This window comes from Xyrauchen texanus, chromosome 31, assembly GCF_025860055.1.
Source record: "Xyrauchen texanus isolate HMW12.3.18 chromosome 31, RBS_HiC_50CHRs, whole genome shotgun sequence".
NCBI classification, from domain to species: domain Eukaryota; kingdom Metazoa; phylum Chordata; class Actinopteri; order Cypriniformes; family Catostomidae; genus Xyrauchen; species Xyrauchen texanus.
The window spans coordinates 1,686,560-1,705,858 of NC_068306.1; the positions used below are offsets into that span (position 1 = coordinate 1,686,560).

At 39.0% G+C, this 19,299-nt stretch overlaps 1 protein-coding gene across 1 annotated transcript in view; it reads left to right on the forward strand.

Annotated features, from left to right (window-relative positions):
• LOC127625514 (zinc finger protein 160-like) overlaps positions 1-19,299 on the forward strand; it is a 72,942-nt gene that overhangs the window by 16,223 nt on the left and 37,420 nt on the right. The window lies entirely within an intron of this gene.

A 19,299-nucleotide genomic window follows, 5' to 3' on the forward strand; every position in this document is an offset into this window, starting at 1 on the left:
ACCCGCCCTCCGCCCTGCCACAGGTACATAAATAGTTGTATATCAAAGTATCATGGTATTACCATCTGATACTATCAGAAATCAAATCTGTATTGCGCAGATGTGCTCTCTCTCTTAAATGCGCCTCTTATCAAATGCTTCCAGTACATACAGAAATACAACAGCTAGACACAGAATTACAGGATGGGTAGTGTACTGTATGTACAAAGAGCTTTTATGCAGGAATGTGCTAATTAAATTACATTTAAACGGGTATTGGTTTGCATAGTTAGCATGTCTAAATATGTTTTTACGTCCAAATATTGCACCTGCTTGTACTTGTATACTGTGAATTATTCTTTTAAACTTTCATTCTTTTAAATGTTTTGGTGTCCCAGTGACGTCTGAATGTGTGCTGCTTTATTAGAGAAATATTTCAAATTATAGAAACATTTATGAAATGTCAATGGAAATAGAAGTCTGGTCACTTCAGATATTCTTGTATAATGCAACAAAATGTATTTTTAAGCTGAACAACAGCAGGACTGAATAATCAGATGTCGGTGTTTTATTCACTCCAGTCCAGCAGGAGGCGGAAATTCACCGGAAATTGTTTCATACACCGACAGAAAACACCAGAAGAAGAAGAGCTGACAGTTTAGGCTGGTTCGGTAAGTGTTCAATGTGTTTTATTGCCGTTTTATATGTTTTTTGCATGTTGTTTTTGAATATTGGTGTTTTAGCTGGTTTTGTTAGTTGGTCACATGCACGAGGTGAGGCTTGTTTTTAAAAACAGTTTAGAGGGGTCGGTTGCATCAGTTATACGTGCGTTGCTTAATTGTGGAGTAAATGAGCCACAATTTACACACTACTAAATATTTGAGCGTTGCATCATTAAACTTCGGTAGGATTAGAAACTAGAATATTTAGGGCAACGTCCGACCAGGAGTAACTGATGGAAAGAAAAAGCAGACTTATAAAACATAAATATCATTTATGTCATTAAATGAGCTCATATTTTGTATTTATTTACATTTATTCATTTGACAGTTCTTTTATCTAAAGCGACTTATATGGTGTATTTTCTAAAAAATAATGAATTCATATTATGTGTAAACAAAAGTAACCAATATGATGTTATTATACTGTAAAAGAGTATTATTGATTTGCACAAGAATACTTATATTTAGTAAAAAAAATCATACATGAAAGCTTAATAAATCTTATTTACCTTAATATATTTTTACTAAAACATTTGTCTTTGTGAATGATTAAGGTGTTCAAAAACTACGTAACTTATGTTTTAGAAACCAGATGAATATAGCATCATTCTAAATTATTACTGTGGAAACCAGTCAAGTTTATTATTATAATATAATGCTGAATTATTATTATATTCAGGGTAAGATTCATTATAAATAAATTTATATATTTCTGCCCTATTCACCCTAAACTGAGGTTTTAATTTTGACACAGCAAGTGCAGTCGTATTTATTTCACCTTCACCAGGAGATTTTATTATGATACAGTAAAAGTGAAATGTTACTAAGCTCTGTGGCAGGAGGACACTGAGAGGATGACTGCACTGGGTCGGTCTTCTTACAGTCGAAGACGGAGCAACTTTCTGCTCTTAAGTTTATTCCGTGCACTGTCAAGCGCTTCATCAGATTTGTTGTGTTGCCGGTCGCAAATATTGCATCGCACACTGTTGGTATCGAGGCTGGTGAAATGTAGCCACGCTTTTTATCTTTTCCACATCTTTCACATAGGTGGGGTTTGATATGCACACACACTACAGCCTCACGTGTGCTAAAAACAAGAGCCCAATGCATGTACACAGATCAGTGCATCGCCGGTTCATTCTGAAGTGCACACAGACCATGTTTATCTGTCTTTAATCGCAGACTTTGGCAGTTAAATATTCATAAATTATCATATCTCCATTTTGTTGATATTTTGATAAATTCTACAGCCCTGGAGGATTGTGAAATTAGTCTACTGATGCACTCTATAAAACTTAATGGCCAAATAAATGCTCATTAAAATCATCACAATATTCACGCTATTGTTGAATTTGTTATCTTTATGGGTATTTGATGTATAGCCCAGCCCTAGTTAGTTGTATTGCCACTTTTCGATGCCACTGTTTTTAAACAAAGTGGACATACCAGCTCGTTCTTTTTGGTTGGGCTCTCCTCTCTCATTTGGCTTAACCCTCTGGGGTCTCTGTATAATCCCTCTGTATAATCATAAAATAATGTTTTTGAGTTTGATGAATGTCAGTCCATTATAATGATGATGATTTTGTGTTCAGATGTTCATCATGAGAGAGCAGGTGGATGTGATTCATGCTGGAGAACAGCAGATGCTGCAGACACCAGTGAAGATTGAAGTGAAACAGGAAGAGATAAAAGAAGAGGAAGAACAGGCTGATGAAGATGATGAAGAACAGCAGATACTGCAGACACCAGTGAAGCTGCTGGACTGCAGGAACCTGATGAAGATGAGAGGAGAAACCACAACAGAAAACCAGCAGACTGATGATGATGATTTTATTCCTGCAGGTATGTTTCTTTCTTTAATGTTGTGTTACATTTTTATGACAATCCTCTGTTATGTCCAAGTTTGAGACATTTTTATCACTCACATGTCAAACTAAATGTTCCCTGCTGTTTTTATTTTAGTTTTAGTGCTCAGTTGTATTTTAAAAAGGTGCATGTACTGACCCTCATGTTATTCTAAACATGTATGACTTTCATTCTGCGACTAGGGCTTGGCGATATGATGATATATATATTGAACCGTTTGTTCCGATCCTCAAATCTTCAACCATGAGCACTCGGACGCTTCTGTGTGTATCACTCCGCTTGTGTTCGTGCTGATGTGTTAAGAGCTACTGTTTGTCTTTTTTTTTTGACATTACATATGTTTCTGCAGGTGGTGGAAAAAGATAATTTTTGTGTGTCATATCCACATCATCCACATATAACAGCTCTTCTTGTTCGTGTGTATTACTACTACACTACTAAAGCTAGAAATATCTTTAAACGGCTTTAAATGAACAACTTAAGAATTATGGCTCATCACAGCTGAGAGAAACAACAGACTAATTACACAATGCATGCTGTTTAAAGTGGCAAAGGACATTGCGGTTTCTATAGTAATCGACTCTTGTGCACCGGCACCGTGATAACCATTTCTGAAGTGAAATTTTTGAATTACTAACTGGGGCTTGGACGCATCATTTGTTTGAACCATCAATGGCAGATTCTGATCCGTGGCGTAAGAAAGTATTTCAATGCACAATGTGTTTTTTTATGACCGTACTCAGTTTTTCCTAATTCTATTAAATGTACTTGTTCATTGAACTGTTGTATATAAGCAATATCACACTTGCAGTCGTGCTATATGGCCCTAAATCAGCACTGCTTACCTTAAGTCATGCCAGTCTATTGCATACTGTGGCAACTCAAAAACAAACACAAAGATAATGTTAAGATTAATTTAACGAACCAAACAGCTTTCAGCTGTGTTTGATATAATGGCAAGTGATTTTCTAGTGCCAAATTAGCATGACTACTCAAGGATAAGGTGTTGAAGTGATGGCTGATGTGTAATTTGATTTGATTTGGTCAAAAATGACATTTTTCAAATAGTGATGGTGCTGTTTTTTACACCAGTAATGTCCTGACTATACTTTGTGATCAGATGAATGGCACTTGAATTAAAGTACCGATTCCCTTATGAAACCGCACAATCTGTACATTAGAAGTCATTTTTCCAAAAGTTTGTACAGACTGATTGTTTCACTTTTAATTGACTATAACAAAATTTCAGTGGGTCAGAAGTTTATTGATTGATTGATTTCCCTAGGGGGAATTCAGACATTACAGCAGCAACACAACCCATATCTTAACAAATATATATAATTTAAAACTATTAATATGATAGATAAAAACAACAAGAACTAAGCAAAACAATAAACAATATTGCACCAACTCAAGCATTACATCATAATAATATTACACCAGTAACAAATCAATCATGTATAATATTGATTGTACAATCCTTTTGAATTAAATTTTTTTTCCATTTATTGTGTTTATTGTAGAGCTGATGGACGTGAGAGAAGAATGTGAAGAGCTGAATGAAGTGGAGGAGGAACAGCTTAATTTTATAAATGGAGAAAAATCTTTGAGTGGCTCAAACACTGAAAACAATTTCTCTCCAGAAGATCCTCGAAGAGCTGCAAAGAAATCTTTCACCTGCTCTCAGTGTGGAACGATTTTCACATGTAAAAGCCATCTTAATAGACACATGAGAGTTCATACTGGAGAGAAACCTTACACGTGCCATCAGTGTGGAAAGAGTTACACATGTAAAAGCCATCTTAATAGACACATGAGAGTTCATACTGGAGAGAGACCTTACACGTGCCATCAGTGTGGAAAGAGTTTCTCATTTAAATGCCATCTTGATAAGCACATGAGAGTTCATACTGGAGAGAGACCTTACCCGTGCAATCAGTGTGGAAAGAGTTTTGCAGATGCAGGCAGTCTCAAGTGTCATCTTTCTTGTCACTCTGGAGAAAAGTCATTTGAATGTGAAAAGTGTGGTAAAACATTTGTTCTGGCACAGTACCTAAAAAAACATCTGAAAACTCACACAAATGAGAAGCCTTACAAGTGTTCATTTTGTGGAAAGAGTTTTGCACAACTGTTCTATCTTAAACAGCACCAGAAAATTCATACCGGTGTGGGGGTTCATATGTGCTTTGAATGTGGGAAGATTTTTATTACAGCCGGCAACTTGAATAAGCACCAAAGAATTCATACTGGAGAGAAACCCTACAAGTGCTCACACTGTGAAAAGAGTTTCACTCGGTCTGTAAACCTGAAAACACACGAGAGAATTCATACTGGAGAGAAACCATACAAGTGCTCACGCTGTAAAAAGAGATTCAATCAGTCAGAACACCTGAAAACACACGAGAGAATTCATACTGGAGAGAAACCATACAAGTGCTCACACTGTGAAAAGAGATTCACTCGGTCATGTGACCTGAAATCACACAAGAGAATTCATACTGGAGAGAAACCATACGAGTGCTCGCATTGTGGAAAGAGTTTCACTCATTCAAATAACCTGAAAAAACACGAGAGAATTCATACTGGAGAGAAACCATACAAGTGCTCACACTGTGAAAAGAGATTCACTCGGTCATGTGACCTGAAAACACACAAGAGAATTCATACTGGAGAGAAACCATACAAGTGCTCGCATTGTGGAAAGAGTTTCACTCAGTCAGTAAACCTGAAAACACATGAGAGAATTCATACTGGAGAGAAACCATACCACTGCTCTTCATGTCACCAAGTACTCTCTATAGATATGCAAAAAACAAATTGCCCAACAAGTCACAGTTAGTGGTCGATCGATATGGATTTTTCAGTGGGACTACCATTTGTTATATCAGAAGAAATGGAGATTCATCAGACCAGACTGTGTTTTTCCTGTCTTTAACTGTCCAGTTTTGATGAGCCTGTGTCCACTGCAGTCTCTGCTTTCTGTTCTTGTCTGACAGAAGTGGAACCTGACATGATCTTCTGCTGTTGTAGCACATTCGCCTCACCTCTCTCATCAACAAGGCGTTTCCATTCACAGAACTGCCACTCATATGGAATATTTTTATTTAATCATTCAGTTAATCAATTTTTGATCATTGAATTGATATGTATGCAATATGCATTGATCTAAAAATGACAATGTGTAATCAATAGAGCAGCTCGGAAAATGGAGCGCATGTGGAAAAATACAAAATTAGAAGTATTTCATGGTGCATGGAAGGATAGTGTCTGTAGCTACAAACACGCACTCAAAGCTGCAAGGTCAGCATATTTTAGTAAACTCATAGAAAATAACCACAACAAACCTAGATGTTTATTCAGTATTGTGGCTAAATTGGTTAGGAATAAAGCCTCAACAGAACCGTATATTACGTCGCATCACAAGACTTCGTGAATTTCTTTACAGATAAAATTGAATAATCAGAAATAAAATTTCTATAAATAAAATCAGGAGTTATGCAATCATCTGTCATAGCACCTCAGAAAACGGTGTCTAATAATTTTCCTCATGTGCAACTCCAATCCTTCGCTATCATAGGTCATGAAGAGCTAACAAAACTTATCAAAACATCAAAAGCCACAACATGTTTGTTAGATCCTATACCAACTAAGCTCTTAAAAGAGGTATCTCCTGTAATCTCAGAACCTCTTCTTAATATCATTAACTCCTTGCTATGCTTAGGACATGTCCCAAAAAAACTTTAAAATGGTAGTTATCAAACCGCTTATTAAGAAGCCACAACTTGATCCTGGAGAACTTGCTAATTATAGACAGATTTCAAATCCCCCATTTTTGTCAAAAATACTAGAAAAGGAAGTATCCTCCCAATATGTTCATTTCTACAGAGAAATAGTATATATGAAGAATTTCAATCAGGATTTAGGCCCCATCACAGTACAGAGACTGCACTTATCAGAGTTACAAATGGCTCTTATCATCTGATCACGGCTGCATTTCTATTTTCTAGTGCTTTTAGATCTAAGTGCTGCATTCGACACGATAGATCACAACATTCTCTTGAATAGGCTGGAAAATTATGTTGGAACTTGTGGAGTGGCATTAGCATGGTTTAGGTCATATTTAGCAGACCACTACCACTTTGTCTATGTAAATGAGGAATTGTCAAACCAAACAAAAGTAAAATATGGAGTGCCACAGGGATCAGTTTTATGGCCTCTGCTGTTCTCCATGTATATGCTTCCCCTGGGAGATATTATCAGGAATCGTGGAATAAGTTTCCACTGTTATGCTGACGATAAACAATTTTATATTTCTTCAAAACCTGATGAGATTTCACAATTCTCAAAATTAGCAGAGTGTATCAATGAAATAATAGATTGGATGGCCAGAAATTTCCTTCTACTCAATTCTGACAAAACAGAGGTTCTAATTATTGGACCAAAAAACTCTAAAAAAAATAAATAAATAAATAAATAAATAAATAAAGAAATGAAATTAAATAAAATAAATAAATAAGCCGCTAAAATATAATTTGACTCTAGATGGATGTACTGTTACATCATCTTCAACAGCGAATAACTTGGGTGTTATATTTGATACCAATCTGTCCTTTGAAAATCAAATTACAAATGTTTGTAGAACAGCATTCTTCCACCTAAGAAATATTGCTAAATTAAGGCATATGCTCTCTGTTGCTTATGCCGAAAAATTAATTCATGCATTCATGACCTCAAGACTAGATTATTGTAATGCATTACTGGGAGGATGTCCAGCAAGATCAATAAATAAACTTCAATTGGTTCAAAATGCAGCAGCCAGAATGCTAACAAGAACCAAGAAATATGATCATATTAGCCCTATTTTATCATCGTTACATTGGCTACCTGTTAAATTCCGTATTAATTTAAAATTCTGTTAACTACATACAAAGCTTTGAATGGTCTAGCTCCGCAGTACTTAAGTGATCTTCTACCACGCTATATTCCAACACGTTCATTAAGATCGCAAAATTCTGGCCTGTTAATAGTTCCTATAATATCAAAATCCACAAAAGGAGGTAGAGCCTTTTCATATTTGGCTCCTAAACTATGGAATAGTCTCCCAAACACTGTTCGAGATGCAGACACACTCTCTCAGTTTAAGTCTAGACTAAATACTCATCTATTTAACCAGACATACACCTAATTTATCCTCCAACCCACAATTTGCTGCTTTAGTTGGGTCTGCTGGAACCAGAAACCAGAAACAGTGATCATGATCTCTAACTCTGCAATAAATTTAATGGCATCTATGCTTACATCTTTTTATTTGTTTCCCTGTCTCAACATCGGTACTCCTATCCCTGAATGAATATGACTAAATGCAGCCGGCGCCAGCCATGTATCAATTCAGTCTATTATGATTGACTTCAGAGGATGAACTGATGCCAACTCAAACCTGCATCACCTCGGTCTATTGATGGACAACGATCTTGAAATGGAATGCATAGACTAACTATTGCCAACAAAAGCCTTCATGAGCCAATTAACAAGGACAATTGCATCTATGTGAACTTCTGTAATTAATCAAGATGGACTTCAAAGACTGTGGTCATTAATCTTACAGTTCAAACAAAATCGATGTTTTGTAAGGGTTAAGATGACCCTTAACCCTTACTTAGTTAATAATTTTAAACCATGATTTTAACTATACATAAGTAATATTTACATTATATTCATAATGTTAGCCAGAGGGGAACTGACCCCCACAGTGAGTCTGGTTTCTCCCAAGGTTATTTTTCTCCGTTAATCCACATCTTATGGAGTTTTGTGTTCCTTGCCACAGTCGCCTACAGCTTGCTCACTGGGGTTATTAATACAATTATTATTTAATTATTTTTAAACACGATTAAGAATCGTATTTTATCTAAATTACACAATGATGATTCATCGACTTTATAGACATTACAGTTTTATCGTCTGTTAATGCTGATCTTCTGTAAAGCTGCTTTGAAACGATGTGTGTTGTGAAAGGCACTATACAAATAAAATTGACTTGACTATGAATAACTGGATTATGAATGTTATTCAATGTTTTAGATATTTAAGCATTCATTTATTGATTTAATTATCATTTAATCAAAGTGCAAATCAACAGAATAATGCAGTTTAACTTCTCTAGGGAGAATTACAGCCTTTCTGTGTATGACCCAGAAAAAATGTGTGTATTGATACTAAAGGGATGATCAAATATTTTTGTTATTAACAATTGTATTGATTCCATTCAACATATTAAACAAACATCACAGAAAAGGAATCCAGAGCCACTGGCTTGACCTTTTGTCTGCACTAGAAAGGGCTTTGATGGCTTGCCGTTGGGCCTGGCCTTGAATTCCCCTGTCCTTAAGCAGCCTGGTAGTTGACATGCTTACGAAGCCTCTGCAGCCAACTTCCACTGGACAAACCTTAGCTTTCCAGCCATTTTGTTCAGCGTCGGCGGCCAGCTCAGCGTACTTAAGGCTCTTCCGTTCATAGGCCTCATCCACAGCATCGTCCCAGGGCACTGTAAGCTCTATGATGTATGTGGCGCGAAATGAGGTGGACCAGAGCACAAGGTCCGGTCTGAGGTTGGTTGTGGCGATCTCCGCTGGGAAGCAGAGCCTCTGTTCCAGGTCCGCCAGTAGCTTCCAGTCCTGTGCCACTCCTAGTTGCCCAGTCTCTGGTTTTGGAGTGCCAGCCTTGGGTTGCTTTGCACCTTCCTGAACAAACTCTCTTGCCGATGCAGGATGGGATGACTGAGGAGGCTGAGCATTAATGTCTGTCCGTCTGCTCTCCAACGTAGCTGCTAGACACTTCAGCACTTGGTTGTGCCACCAGGTGTAGCGGCCTTGTTTAAGGCTTGTCTTGCAGCCAACAAGAATGTGCTTCAGGTTTGCTGGGATGGACAGAGTGGGCATGTAGGGTCTTCGCCATACCATTGGCTGAGGTTTTTGGGAGATGGCAGGACATCATATGTGGCTCGTATAATGAAGCTGGTTCGAAATTCTTCCATGTCCCACAACTCCTTCCAAGAGAACTTTCTCTTCTCATCTCACTCTCATCTCATCCACTGCCCTTGCTTCGCTTGAGAAACAGCCTTGGCACACCTTGCTGCCTGTTCTTGCCTCGTCGCTGAGATAGAATTGCCCTGTACCAGGATGGTTTGCTCTCTCCAAGGCCGAGGCCTCCTCTCCCTTGTTGCACAAGGCCAACAATGTCCCTGTGCTTGAGGGCTGACTTTGCCTGCTGTGAAGCTGCCGATGGGGTCCACTTCCTCCCAGTTGCCAGGGTGGAAGCAGTCTGGGCTACACATGGATCACGGGTTTCTGTCAGTGTCATCTCCAGCCTTACCTTGGTGCACTTGAACTCCTCTGACAATCTGGAGATAGGAAGTTCCAGGATGCCTTTTCCATAGAGCCCTATGTTGCTAAAACACCTGAGGAGACCTAGCCATTTTCTAGCAAATTAGCTTATCATCCTCTCCAACTTGTCAACCTTTGATATTGAGGCCTCGTAGATGGTCAATGGCCATATTAGCTGGGGTAGGAGACCAAATTGGAGGTACCAGAGCTTCAACCTTCCAGGAAGCAAGGACCTATCGATACTCTCTAGGGTGTTGGTGGTGTCCTGCCTGAGCTGGTCCACTTGATCTGTGTCCTTGAGGTTTGCATCATACCAGCGTCTCAAGCTTTTGACTGGCTTCTCACTCACAGATGGTATGGGCTCATCACCAATATGGAAGCGTTGTTCTGACAGCTTCCCCTTAACGATTGATATGCTCCTATGCTTTATCTTCATCCGGGCCCACTCAATGTTCTCCTGCAGGTTTCTCATCAGTCGCATTGTGCATGCCTTGGTTGTAGTGAGTGTGGTCATGTTGTCCATGTATGCCCTGATGGGAGGGAGCCGAAGGCCAGGTTTTAGCTGCTCTCCTCCCACCACCCACCGTGATGCTCTGATGATGACCTCCATGGCCATGGTGAAGGCTAGCGGGAAGATGGTACATCCTGCCATGATAACTACTTCCAGCCGTTGCCATGCTGTGGTGTACTCTGCTGTTGTCAAGCATAGCTGCATGTCCTGGAAGTAGGTTTTGACAAGGGTAGTGATTGCTTCTGGGACACTGAAGTAGTTGAATGCAGTCCAAATAAGGTTGTGAGGAAGTGAGGAGGATGAAGCTCTTGCACGATGTACACTTCTTTCCACTGCACTCCACCTAGGAGGGCTGACATCCAGCTGGTGTTCTGGGTGATGTATTGGTGGCATGTCGGGTGGAAGAGTGATCTGTTCACGTCACCGGCTGTGTGGGTTATTTTTAGATGGGCTTCGAGTTCTTTATTTGATGTTTCGAGTTTGCCGCTTTTCTCCTTCGTAAACAGACCCTTCGCAAACTTGAAGGGATCTTTGAAGAAGCTTGACCTTGCCTGTTTCTTCTTCCTGTGCCTCTTTCTCAGGTTCTCAGCTCTCCTCAATACTGTTAGATGATTTCTGATTTCTAACTGCAGCCAGTCTATTCCCTCCTCCTCCTCTGAGGCCTTCCTCCATTGCTTCTTTAGCTGCCTTCTTTCCCTGATAAGTCGCTCTAACTCCTGCTGCCTCCTGGACTTGGTTGGGATAGGTGATGTATTCTTCCCTCTTCTCCGCAGCTCCAAAGCGCTCCGCTCCACTACTCTACATAGCTGTAGATCAGTTCTCCCATTCTCTCCAGTTTCTTCTCTGCCGTTCCCCCCAGTTGATCCAAGAGTTGCTGAGGTCTGTGTTGACTGTTTCCCACTCCTTTTTCTCACAGGATTTGGGCCACTTGATAAGCGGCTTTCGCCCCTGAATCTTAGTCTCAGTTGCAGGTGGTGGTAGGTTAGGCTTGTAATGCTCTGCTGTGCTTGATTCCTCCTCTGGGACAGGGGGATTGATATCCTGCGGACTTTGGTTTTTTGACCTGCCGCTGTACTTCACTTGACTGACTCGACTTGCTTCTTAGAAAGTAGTGGTCAGTGCAAGGTCCCTGTTCCGTTACCTTCAAGCACTTTTTCCTACCTTGATGAATTCTCAGGCCTGCGGTGGTGGTTACCTTTGCCCAGCCACAAATGCATCTCTGCTTGTTTCCTGGTGCAGGTGTTGTAGTCTCAAGTATTGTGTGGCTCATCATATTCATTGTCTGTTCCGTTCCTAGGTCATTTGCTGTGTTGTCTGCCAGTGAGTCATCTTCCGCCCCCGCTCTCGCTGATTCTGGGGGTATTTTCTTTGAACTTTTCGTAGCTGCTCTTTCACAGCAGTCACTGGTTGACGCCAGATAATAGATTATATTTAGGACTAGGTGATACAATCCCTTGTGTGTTGCACATACCTTGAGGCCTTGCTGCTATGAGTGGGAAGGATGATGACATCTCAGGGTTTTCAAGTGGGCACCCTCCTCTTTCAGTGTTTCACTGATGAGCCCACTACACCTCCAGAGGGTTCAGCAATGAGACCTGGTGTCCCAGGCTCACCCCCATTGACATCAACTCATTCTTGATGTTACATTGGAGCCCAGGTGTTGTCTCTCCTCTTAATCCAGAGCCACTGGCTTGCCCTTTCGGCTGCACTAGAATAAAAAGCCTAAAAAAATAGATGAATAAAAAGTATACTTTCAAAAACAATTATTTCACACACTCATTTAAAACTAAAGATCCCTCTCCACTATCCCTATAGCAAATATCTGCCCCATTTCCTATCAAATAACCCCAGATTTCCTAGCCTTCTATATATCCCTTCCTCAAATGCTGCCATCCTCCCCATCTCTGAGCATCACTCGTGAAATGAGGGTGCTCCAATCGACTTAAAACCAATTAACCACCTGTCTGGTGATCATGATTCTCGTTAGGACCCAACTCTTTATGTGTCAATTCTCAAAGTCAATGACCACCCCATCACCCAAATTACAGAGTCTGGGGCAAATTGAAAGCAGAGTGCCCAATACATCACATATAAAACTCTGAGGTGGCAAGTGGGTGGCAGGTGGGCGTGTCTTTACGACTAAGCCTATACATTCTTGTGGGGGTCCAATAAAATCAATGTAAAATCTTAAATTGCACAAGGCAAACCCTTGCATCTCTAGATGCAGATTTGACGTTTTTTAGGATCCTAGCCCACACCCCTCCTTAAATGTCATGTTTAGATCTTTCTTCCATAATTTGAGTTCCATCCCCCAGACTCTGGATTAGCAGGGAGTAATAAACTGATGCCTCATGACCCTTCCCAAAAGCAGCAATCACCACTCTCAGATTATCTGCAATTCCAGGGGGTGCATGCCACTCCCAAAAACAGTGCAGAGTAGGTGGCACAGCTGTAAATACTTATTAAATTGTGATCTGGGATGTCAAATTGTTGAATCAAATTTTCAAAAGGTCTAAATACTCCGCCCTCAAATAGGTCACAGAGTGTATTCACAATCCAATCTGACCAGCAGAAAGGGGACTTATTAATTCAAAGTTTAGGGTTCAGCCATATGCTTGAGGCTACGTTTAAATAAATATCCAAATTAAACACTCTGGACACTTTTGTCCATGTCGACTATAAATACAAAATACTGGGGTGTGACTTAACTTCTCTGGTTAGTTTGACCGAAAGGCTTTGCAGTGGTGAGATAGGGGCAAGAACTTCCTTTTCAATACAAAACCAGGGAGGGGCTCTCTCAGGTGGAAGCGTCCATTCAGCCAAATGTCTGAGACTGAATGCATAAAAATAAAACAAAATCTTGGTTAGGCCTATGTAATTTATTGAAATTTAACATGGGATGCTTACCATTCCAAAAGAATGACTCCGCTATGCTATCAAATAGCTTGAAATAAGAGAGGGGAACATCTTCAGGGAGAGATTGTAACAGGTAGATACATTTCGGAACACAATTCATTTTTATTACATTAACCTTCCCATTCATCAATAAATGTAATGAAGCCCACCTGCCCACATTGCTTGAAAATCTTTTTTATTAAAGGGTCAAAATTAACTAACTAAATCAGACAAATCTGGGCCACTGGAAGGTGCCCGGCTGAAAAGTCATTACTGGGCAGTATGCTGTCAAGGCCAAAGCTTCAAAATCAGAACAATTTACTTTGTATCCTGAGAACTTGTATAAGGAATGAATCATTCTGTGGAGGCAAGGCATAGATCTAGTGGGGTCGGAGATGAATAATAAAATATTATCTGCGTTAAGTAGGATCTTATGTGCCATATCTCCCGTTATCACCCCTGGAAAATCATCCTACTTTCTTATCACTGCTACTAATGGTTCCAGGGCAAGACAAAACAATAAAGGGGAAAGAGTGCAACCCTGTCGGTGCCCCTATCCAGAGTAAAATAATCTGAGATTCGTCCATTTGTTTGAACCGCCGCTACCGGGTGTCTATAAAGTAGCTTAATCCAACCAATATAAATACTCACGAACACATATATTCCCAAAATCTTAAAAAGATAATCCCATTCCACCATATCAAATGCCTTTTCTGCATCAAGTGAGATGGCAGTGACCTGAGACTGATCATTCACCACTGACCACATGGTATTGATGAAACGCCTAATGTAATCAGAAGAACTACGGCCATGAATGAACCCCATCTGATCAATATGTATAAGTGATGTCATAACTTTACTTAATCTGTTATCCAGAATTTTTGACAATTTTTGACATCTAGCTGGATCAGGGAAATTTGACAATAAATTATACACTTGCTTGGATCTTTGTCTTTTTAAGAATCAGACTGATTCGAGCTTTTGTCATGGTTGGGGGAAGACTTCCATTCTTAAATTATTCTGTATAAACTTGTTACAAAAGTGGAGCCATTTCTGTAACTGTTCTGTTTAAAAACTCAGTGGCAAAGCCATCTTGCCTATGGAGCCTTGCCAGTAGGCCTTAATTACCTCGTCAAGCTCCTACAAGGTTATCTCAGAATCAATTCAGTTGTTTGCTCAGTCGTCAGATTGGGTAGTTCTAATGGTTCCACAAAGTTTTTAATATCTTCATCATTAGACAAAGATGTGGAACTATAAAGATCAAGATTCAAGGCATTGTTAATATCAATGGTAAATATTTCACCACTAGCAGATTTCACTGAGGGAATGGTAGAAAAAGACACTCTCTGCTTTATATATCTAGTCAAAAGTTTTCCTGCATTGTCCCCCAACTCAAAGAATGACTGTCTTTCCCTGAATAATCAAAATCCACTTTCCGTGACAAAATAGTAACATGCCAATTCACTGAGGCCATCAGATGACACTTGGCACTTTTAATATTTCCTTCCAACTCCACAAGTTCTCTTGCTTTGGATTTTTTGGTAAATGAGGCATACTGTTTTATCCTACCCCTAAGAACTGCCTTAAGTGCCTCCCAAGCCACACCCACAGAGGATACTGAGGACAAGTTGGTCTCCATATAAACATTGATTTCAGTCTTTAACATTTGTTGGAAATCAGGGTTTTGCAAAAGAGATACATTAAAGCACCAACTGTATGATTTATTTTTCTCCATATATGGCAACACCTCTAAACACGCCAGGGCGTGATCTGAGACTAATATATTCCAATTGAGCAATCAACAACGGATGAAATGAGGGATTTGGATATTGAAAAAATCTATTCTATAATACATATTATGGACTGATAAAAAAAATGTATAGTCCCTACCAGATGGGTTCAAATGTCTCCAAATATGTGTAAGACCAAGATTTTTACACATCCTGTGAAGCGTCATTGTAGCTCTAGGGGGCTTACACACTTTTGCTTCATTATGATCAAGGACTGAGTCCATCAATATATTAAAGTCTCCTCCCAATATTATTTAATAAGAGGTGCTAGCAGCAAAAAAATAATCCCTTCAAGATCTATAAAAAGCCCTGATCATCAGCGTTAGGTGCATAAATATTAGGCAAATTCAGCCTTTGCCCCTGAATTTCTGTTAAAAACAATAATGATTCTCCCTAATTTATCTTTACTCTGTTTGAGACATTTGAATTGTAGATGTTTACTTATCAATGTAATGACTCCCCTGCTCTTACTTGAGCCAGTACTAAAGAAAACATGCCCACCCAATATCTTTCCAAATTTTTCAGCTTCCTGCGGAGAAAGATGGGTTTCTTTGTTATTTGTTATTGTTAAGAAACACAATATCATATTTCTTACTTTTAAGAAAAGTAACAACCTTTCTTCTTTTTTATGGGGTGGTGCCCAAACCATTCACATTCCATGTGGAGAAGGATAACCCACTTGACATTTTGTTATATTAGAAAAAATAGATTGTCTGTCAGAAACAAAATTATAATGACCACACATTCCCCATTAGTGAAACAATCAAACCCCGAACAAAACAAAACGGCAGCAATCCCTCTAAACTCAAAAGATCCATGTACGCCCACGAGCCTCTGCGACAACTTTGCAAACGGATAGTTACATTTTGCCTCACATATTTTTAACATGAGAATAATGAAAACATTTACAAAGTGCACTGAGCTCGATGCTCACCCGTCTGCTTCTTCCATGGCATCGCATAAACCCCATGATCAAATATTTTTAATTGGAACAAAGCTAGGCATTGCCTGGTACCTGCCTGAAAAAGGCAGATGACCTATGTGCGTTAATTAGTGCTAGAAATGAGATGAAACAAATGTATGTGGGTGTGCACACATTTCCCATCTTACAGGAATGTGTGCAACTAATGACTGTAATAAGGGAAATCATTTCATATACTGATCAAATTCATGCAGAAAGTAATGATTGTTAGTTAATATAAAATATGTAACCATATGAAGTGATTACAGTGTGTTTTATGCATTTAAAATGAAATATGCTTTTGCCATCATTGAAGCAAGTTGGGTCAGGATGACCAGCTGGAAGGGAGACGGTGAAGATGACACTAGGGGGGCATGAGATGATTTTATTGGATGAAGAGGCCATCACTCAAAGAGAGAGGGTGGAACAGAAGCTGTATAAAGGATGCATGATTCTGAAGTGTAATTTCAGATGCTAGATGATCAGATGGATTTGTTCAATAAAGTCTAATCTTTGACATCCGGCCCACACGACTCCACATGTCGAAGTGTCCTTGGGCAAGACACTGAACCCCAAGTTGCTCCCAATGGCAGGCTAGTGCTGGTGTAAAAAAAATACAAAATAAATAATAACATTTGAATGAGTTAGGTTCAGTCACTGTTTAGAAACACATTTTAGCCTCTGGTATAAATAAAGCCTTAAGTTTGTCATCAAGCATTGCACCCCACTAAAGACACATCATTTAAACACATTTTAAACCTAATAAACACTTTTTATGTTCTACAATAATAATACAAATAAAATGACCCCACACCCATATTTTGTCTACTCTTTTTAAATACACAGATGGGCTCAGCTACAGCATGTGGGGTATCAGAACAGCCACTTCATACTACTTCCTGTACAGAACTTCTGACCAAACATTTCATATCACATCCTGTACATCTGCCGGAGGTAGGGTGGGGAGGGGACCGGAAGCAAAGGTCAAAGGTGCACCAATTATGTCATCAATCATAACCCATCAATCATTTTGACACAATGTATATAATATTTACTACTAAGATTGAAGTGATGCAGGAGATAAAAGAAGAAAACTCAACACAAGAACAACAGAGAGATGAAGATGATTTTATTCCTGCAGTTATGTTTCTTCCTTTTTGTCTTTTTTGGTGAGACGTTCTTAGTCTTTGAGCCACATAAACACATTTTCTCAATAAACACAAAGACTTTTCTCAGATGTTCTTTGTAATTTTTTTTAGATGATACTGCAAATTCCATCTTTGAGTTTCTCTGAATTACCGTGTGAATGAAAAAATACCCAGAAAACAACATCAAGAAAAACATAAAAACGTTTTTTGCTTATTACCAAATCCCAGTAAAGATTAATATATTTACATTTATGCATTTGGCAGACACTTTTATCCAAAGTGACTTACAGTGCCTTTATTACAGGGACAATACCCCCCCTGGAGCAACCTGGAGTTAAGTGCCTTACTCAAGGACACAATGGTTGTGGCTTTGGGGATAGAACCAGCAACCTTCTGATTACCAGTTATGTTCTTTAGCCCACTACGCCACCACCCCTCCAGTGCCCATATTCACTAAAATTCTTAAGGCCAAAAGTAACTCCTAACATGGACATTTTGGAGCAACTCTTAAAAATTAGATGTGTGTCATTCCTAATTTCAGACCATCTAAGAGTAATTTATGAAGCATTTTAATACTAAAATTAGCTCCTAAACCAATGACAGCTAAGAGGTCCTCCTTAGAAACAACCCAGTTACACCGGAGATAAAGGTTTTAACAACTCTGTACTCCCTGACCACAGGCAAAAATGAAACAGTTTAGTCCAGATGAATTGGGGATTTCTTCCATTAGCAGAATTATCTATCAAACTATATATGCCCTCTCCAGACCGCACATCATCTGACAATTCATAGCATATGTTTTCCTGCAGATACATTTCAGAGAAAAAAAAGCAGCATTCACAGCCATCGTGGGACTCACCGGTGTAGCTGAAACAGTAGATGAGACACACGCATGTTTCATTGCACCAACACAATATAGCTATACATGGGCGGCTGTGGCTCAGTTGGTAGATGGGGTCGGCCACTAATCGCAGGATTGGTGGTTCGATTCCCGGCCCACATGACTCCACATGCCGAAGTGTCCTTGGACAAGACACTGAACCCCAAGTTGCTCCCAAAGGCAGACTAGCACATTGCATGGCAGCTCGGCCATTATTGGTGTATGTGAATGTGTGAATGAGTCACAGTGTAAAGCACTTTGAATACCGTTAAAGTTAAAAAAGTGCTATATAAGTGCAGACCATTTACGTCCCATTATCGGTCTATGAGGACTTTATTGAAAAATGATCTACCAATTACTTTGGGCGATTTAAAAGAGCACGCTCATATAACATCATCCATAGCAACGAGGTCATCTCCGCCTTACATTAAGATTTCCTAAGTAAACACATATGTGGACAGCGGGACTAAATTTTGAAATTTTAGGTAATGCCAAGCTATAGAAAGTCAGATTTTTTCATCAAATAGTTTATTGTGTGACCAGGAGTGTTGATTATTCATGTTTTTGAGACGGTATAGACATAAAAGTTGATTCTCTATAAAGCTGAATAAATAATTCTGATTAAAAGTAATGACAATATTATGAAAATGTGTTGCAATGATAAAAGGTTGTCTTTTTGTATTCAACAGAAGAAAGTCAAACAGGTTTGGAACAACATGATGATTAAATGATGACATAATTTTTATTTTGGGGTGAATTATTCTTTTAAACTTTCATTCTTTTAAACGTTTTGGTTTCCCAGTAACGTATGTGTGTTGCTTTATTAGAGAAATATTTCAAATTATAGAAACATTTATGAAATGTCAATGGAAATAGAATTATGGCCACTTCAGATATTCTTGTTTAATGCAACAAAATGTATTTTTAAGTTAAACAACAGCAAGACTGATTAATCAGATGTCGGTGTTTTATTCACTCCAGTCCAGCAGGAGGCGGAAATTCACCGGAAGTTGTTTCATACACCGTCAGAAAACACCAGAAGAAGAAGAGCTGACAGTTTAGACTCGTACGGTAAGTGTGCAATGTGTTTTATATTATTATTGGCGTTTGATGTTTTTTTGCATGTTGTTTTAGAATATATTTGGTGTTTTAGCTGGTTTTGTTAGTT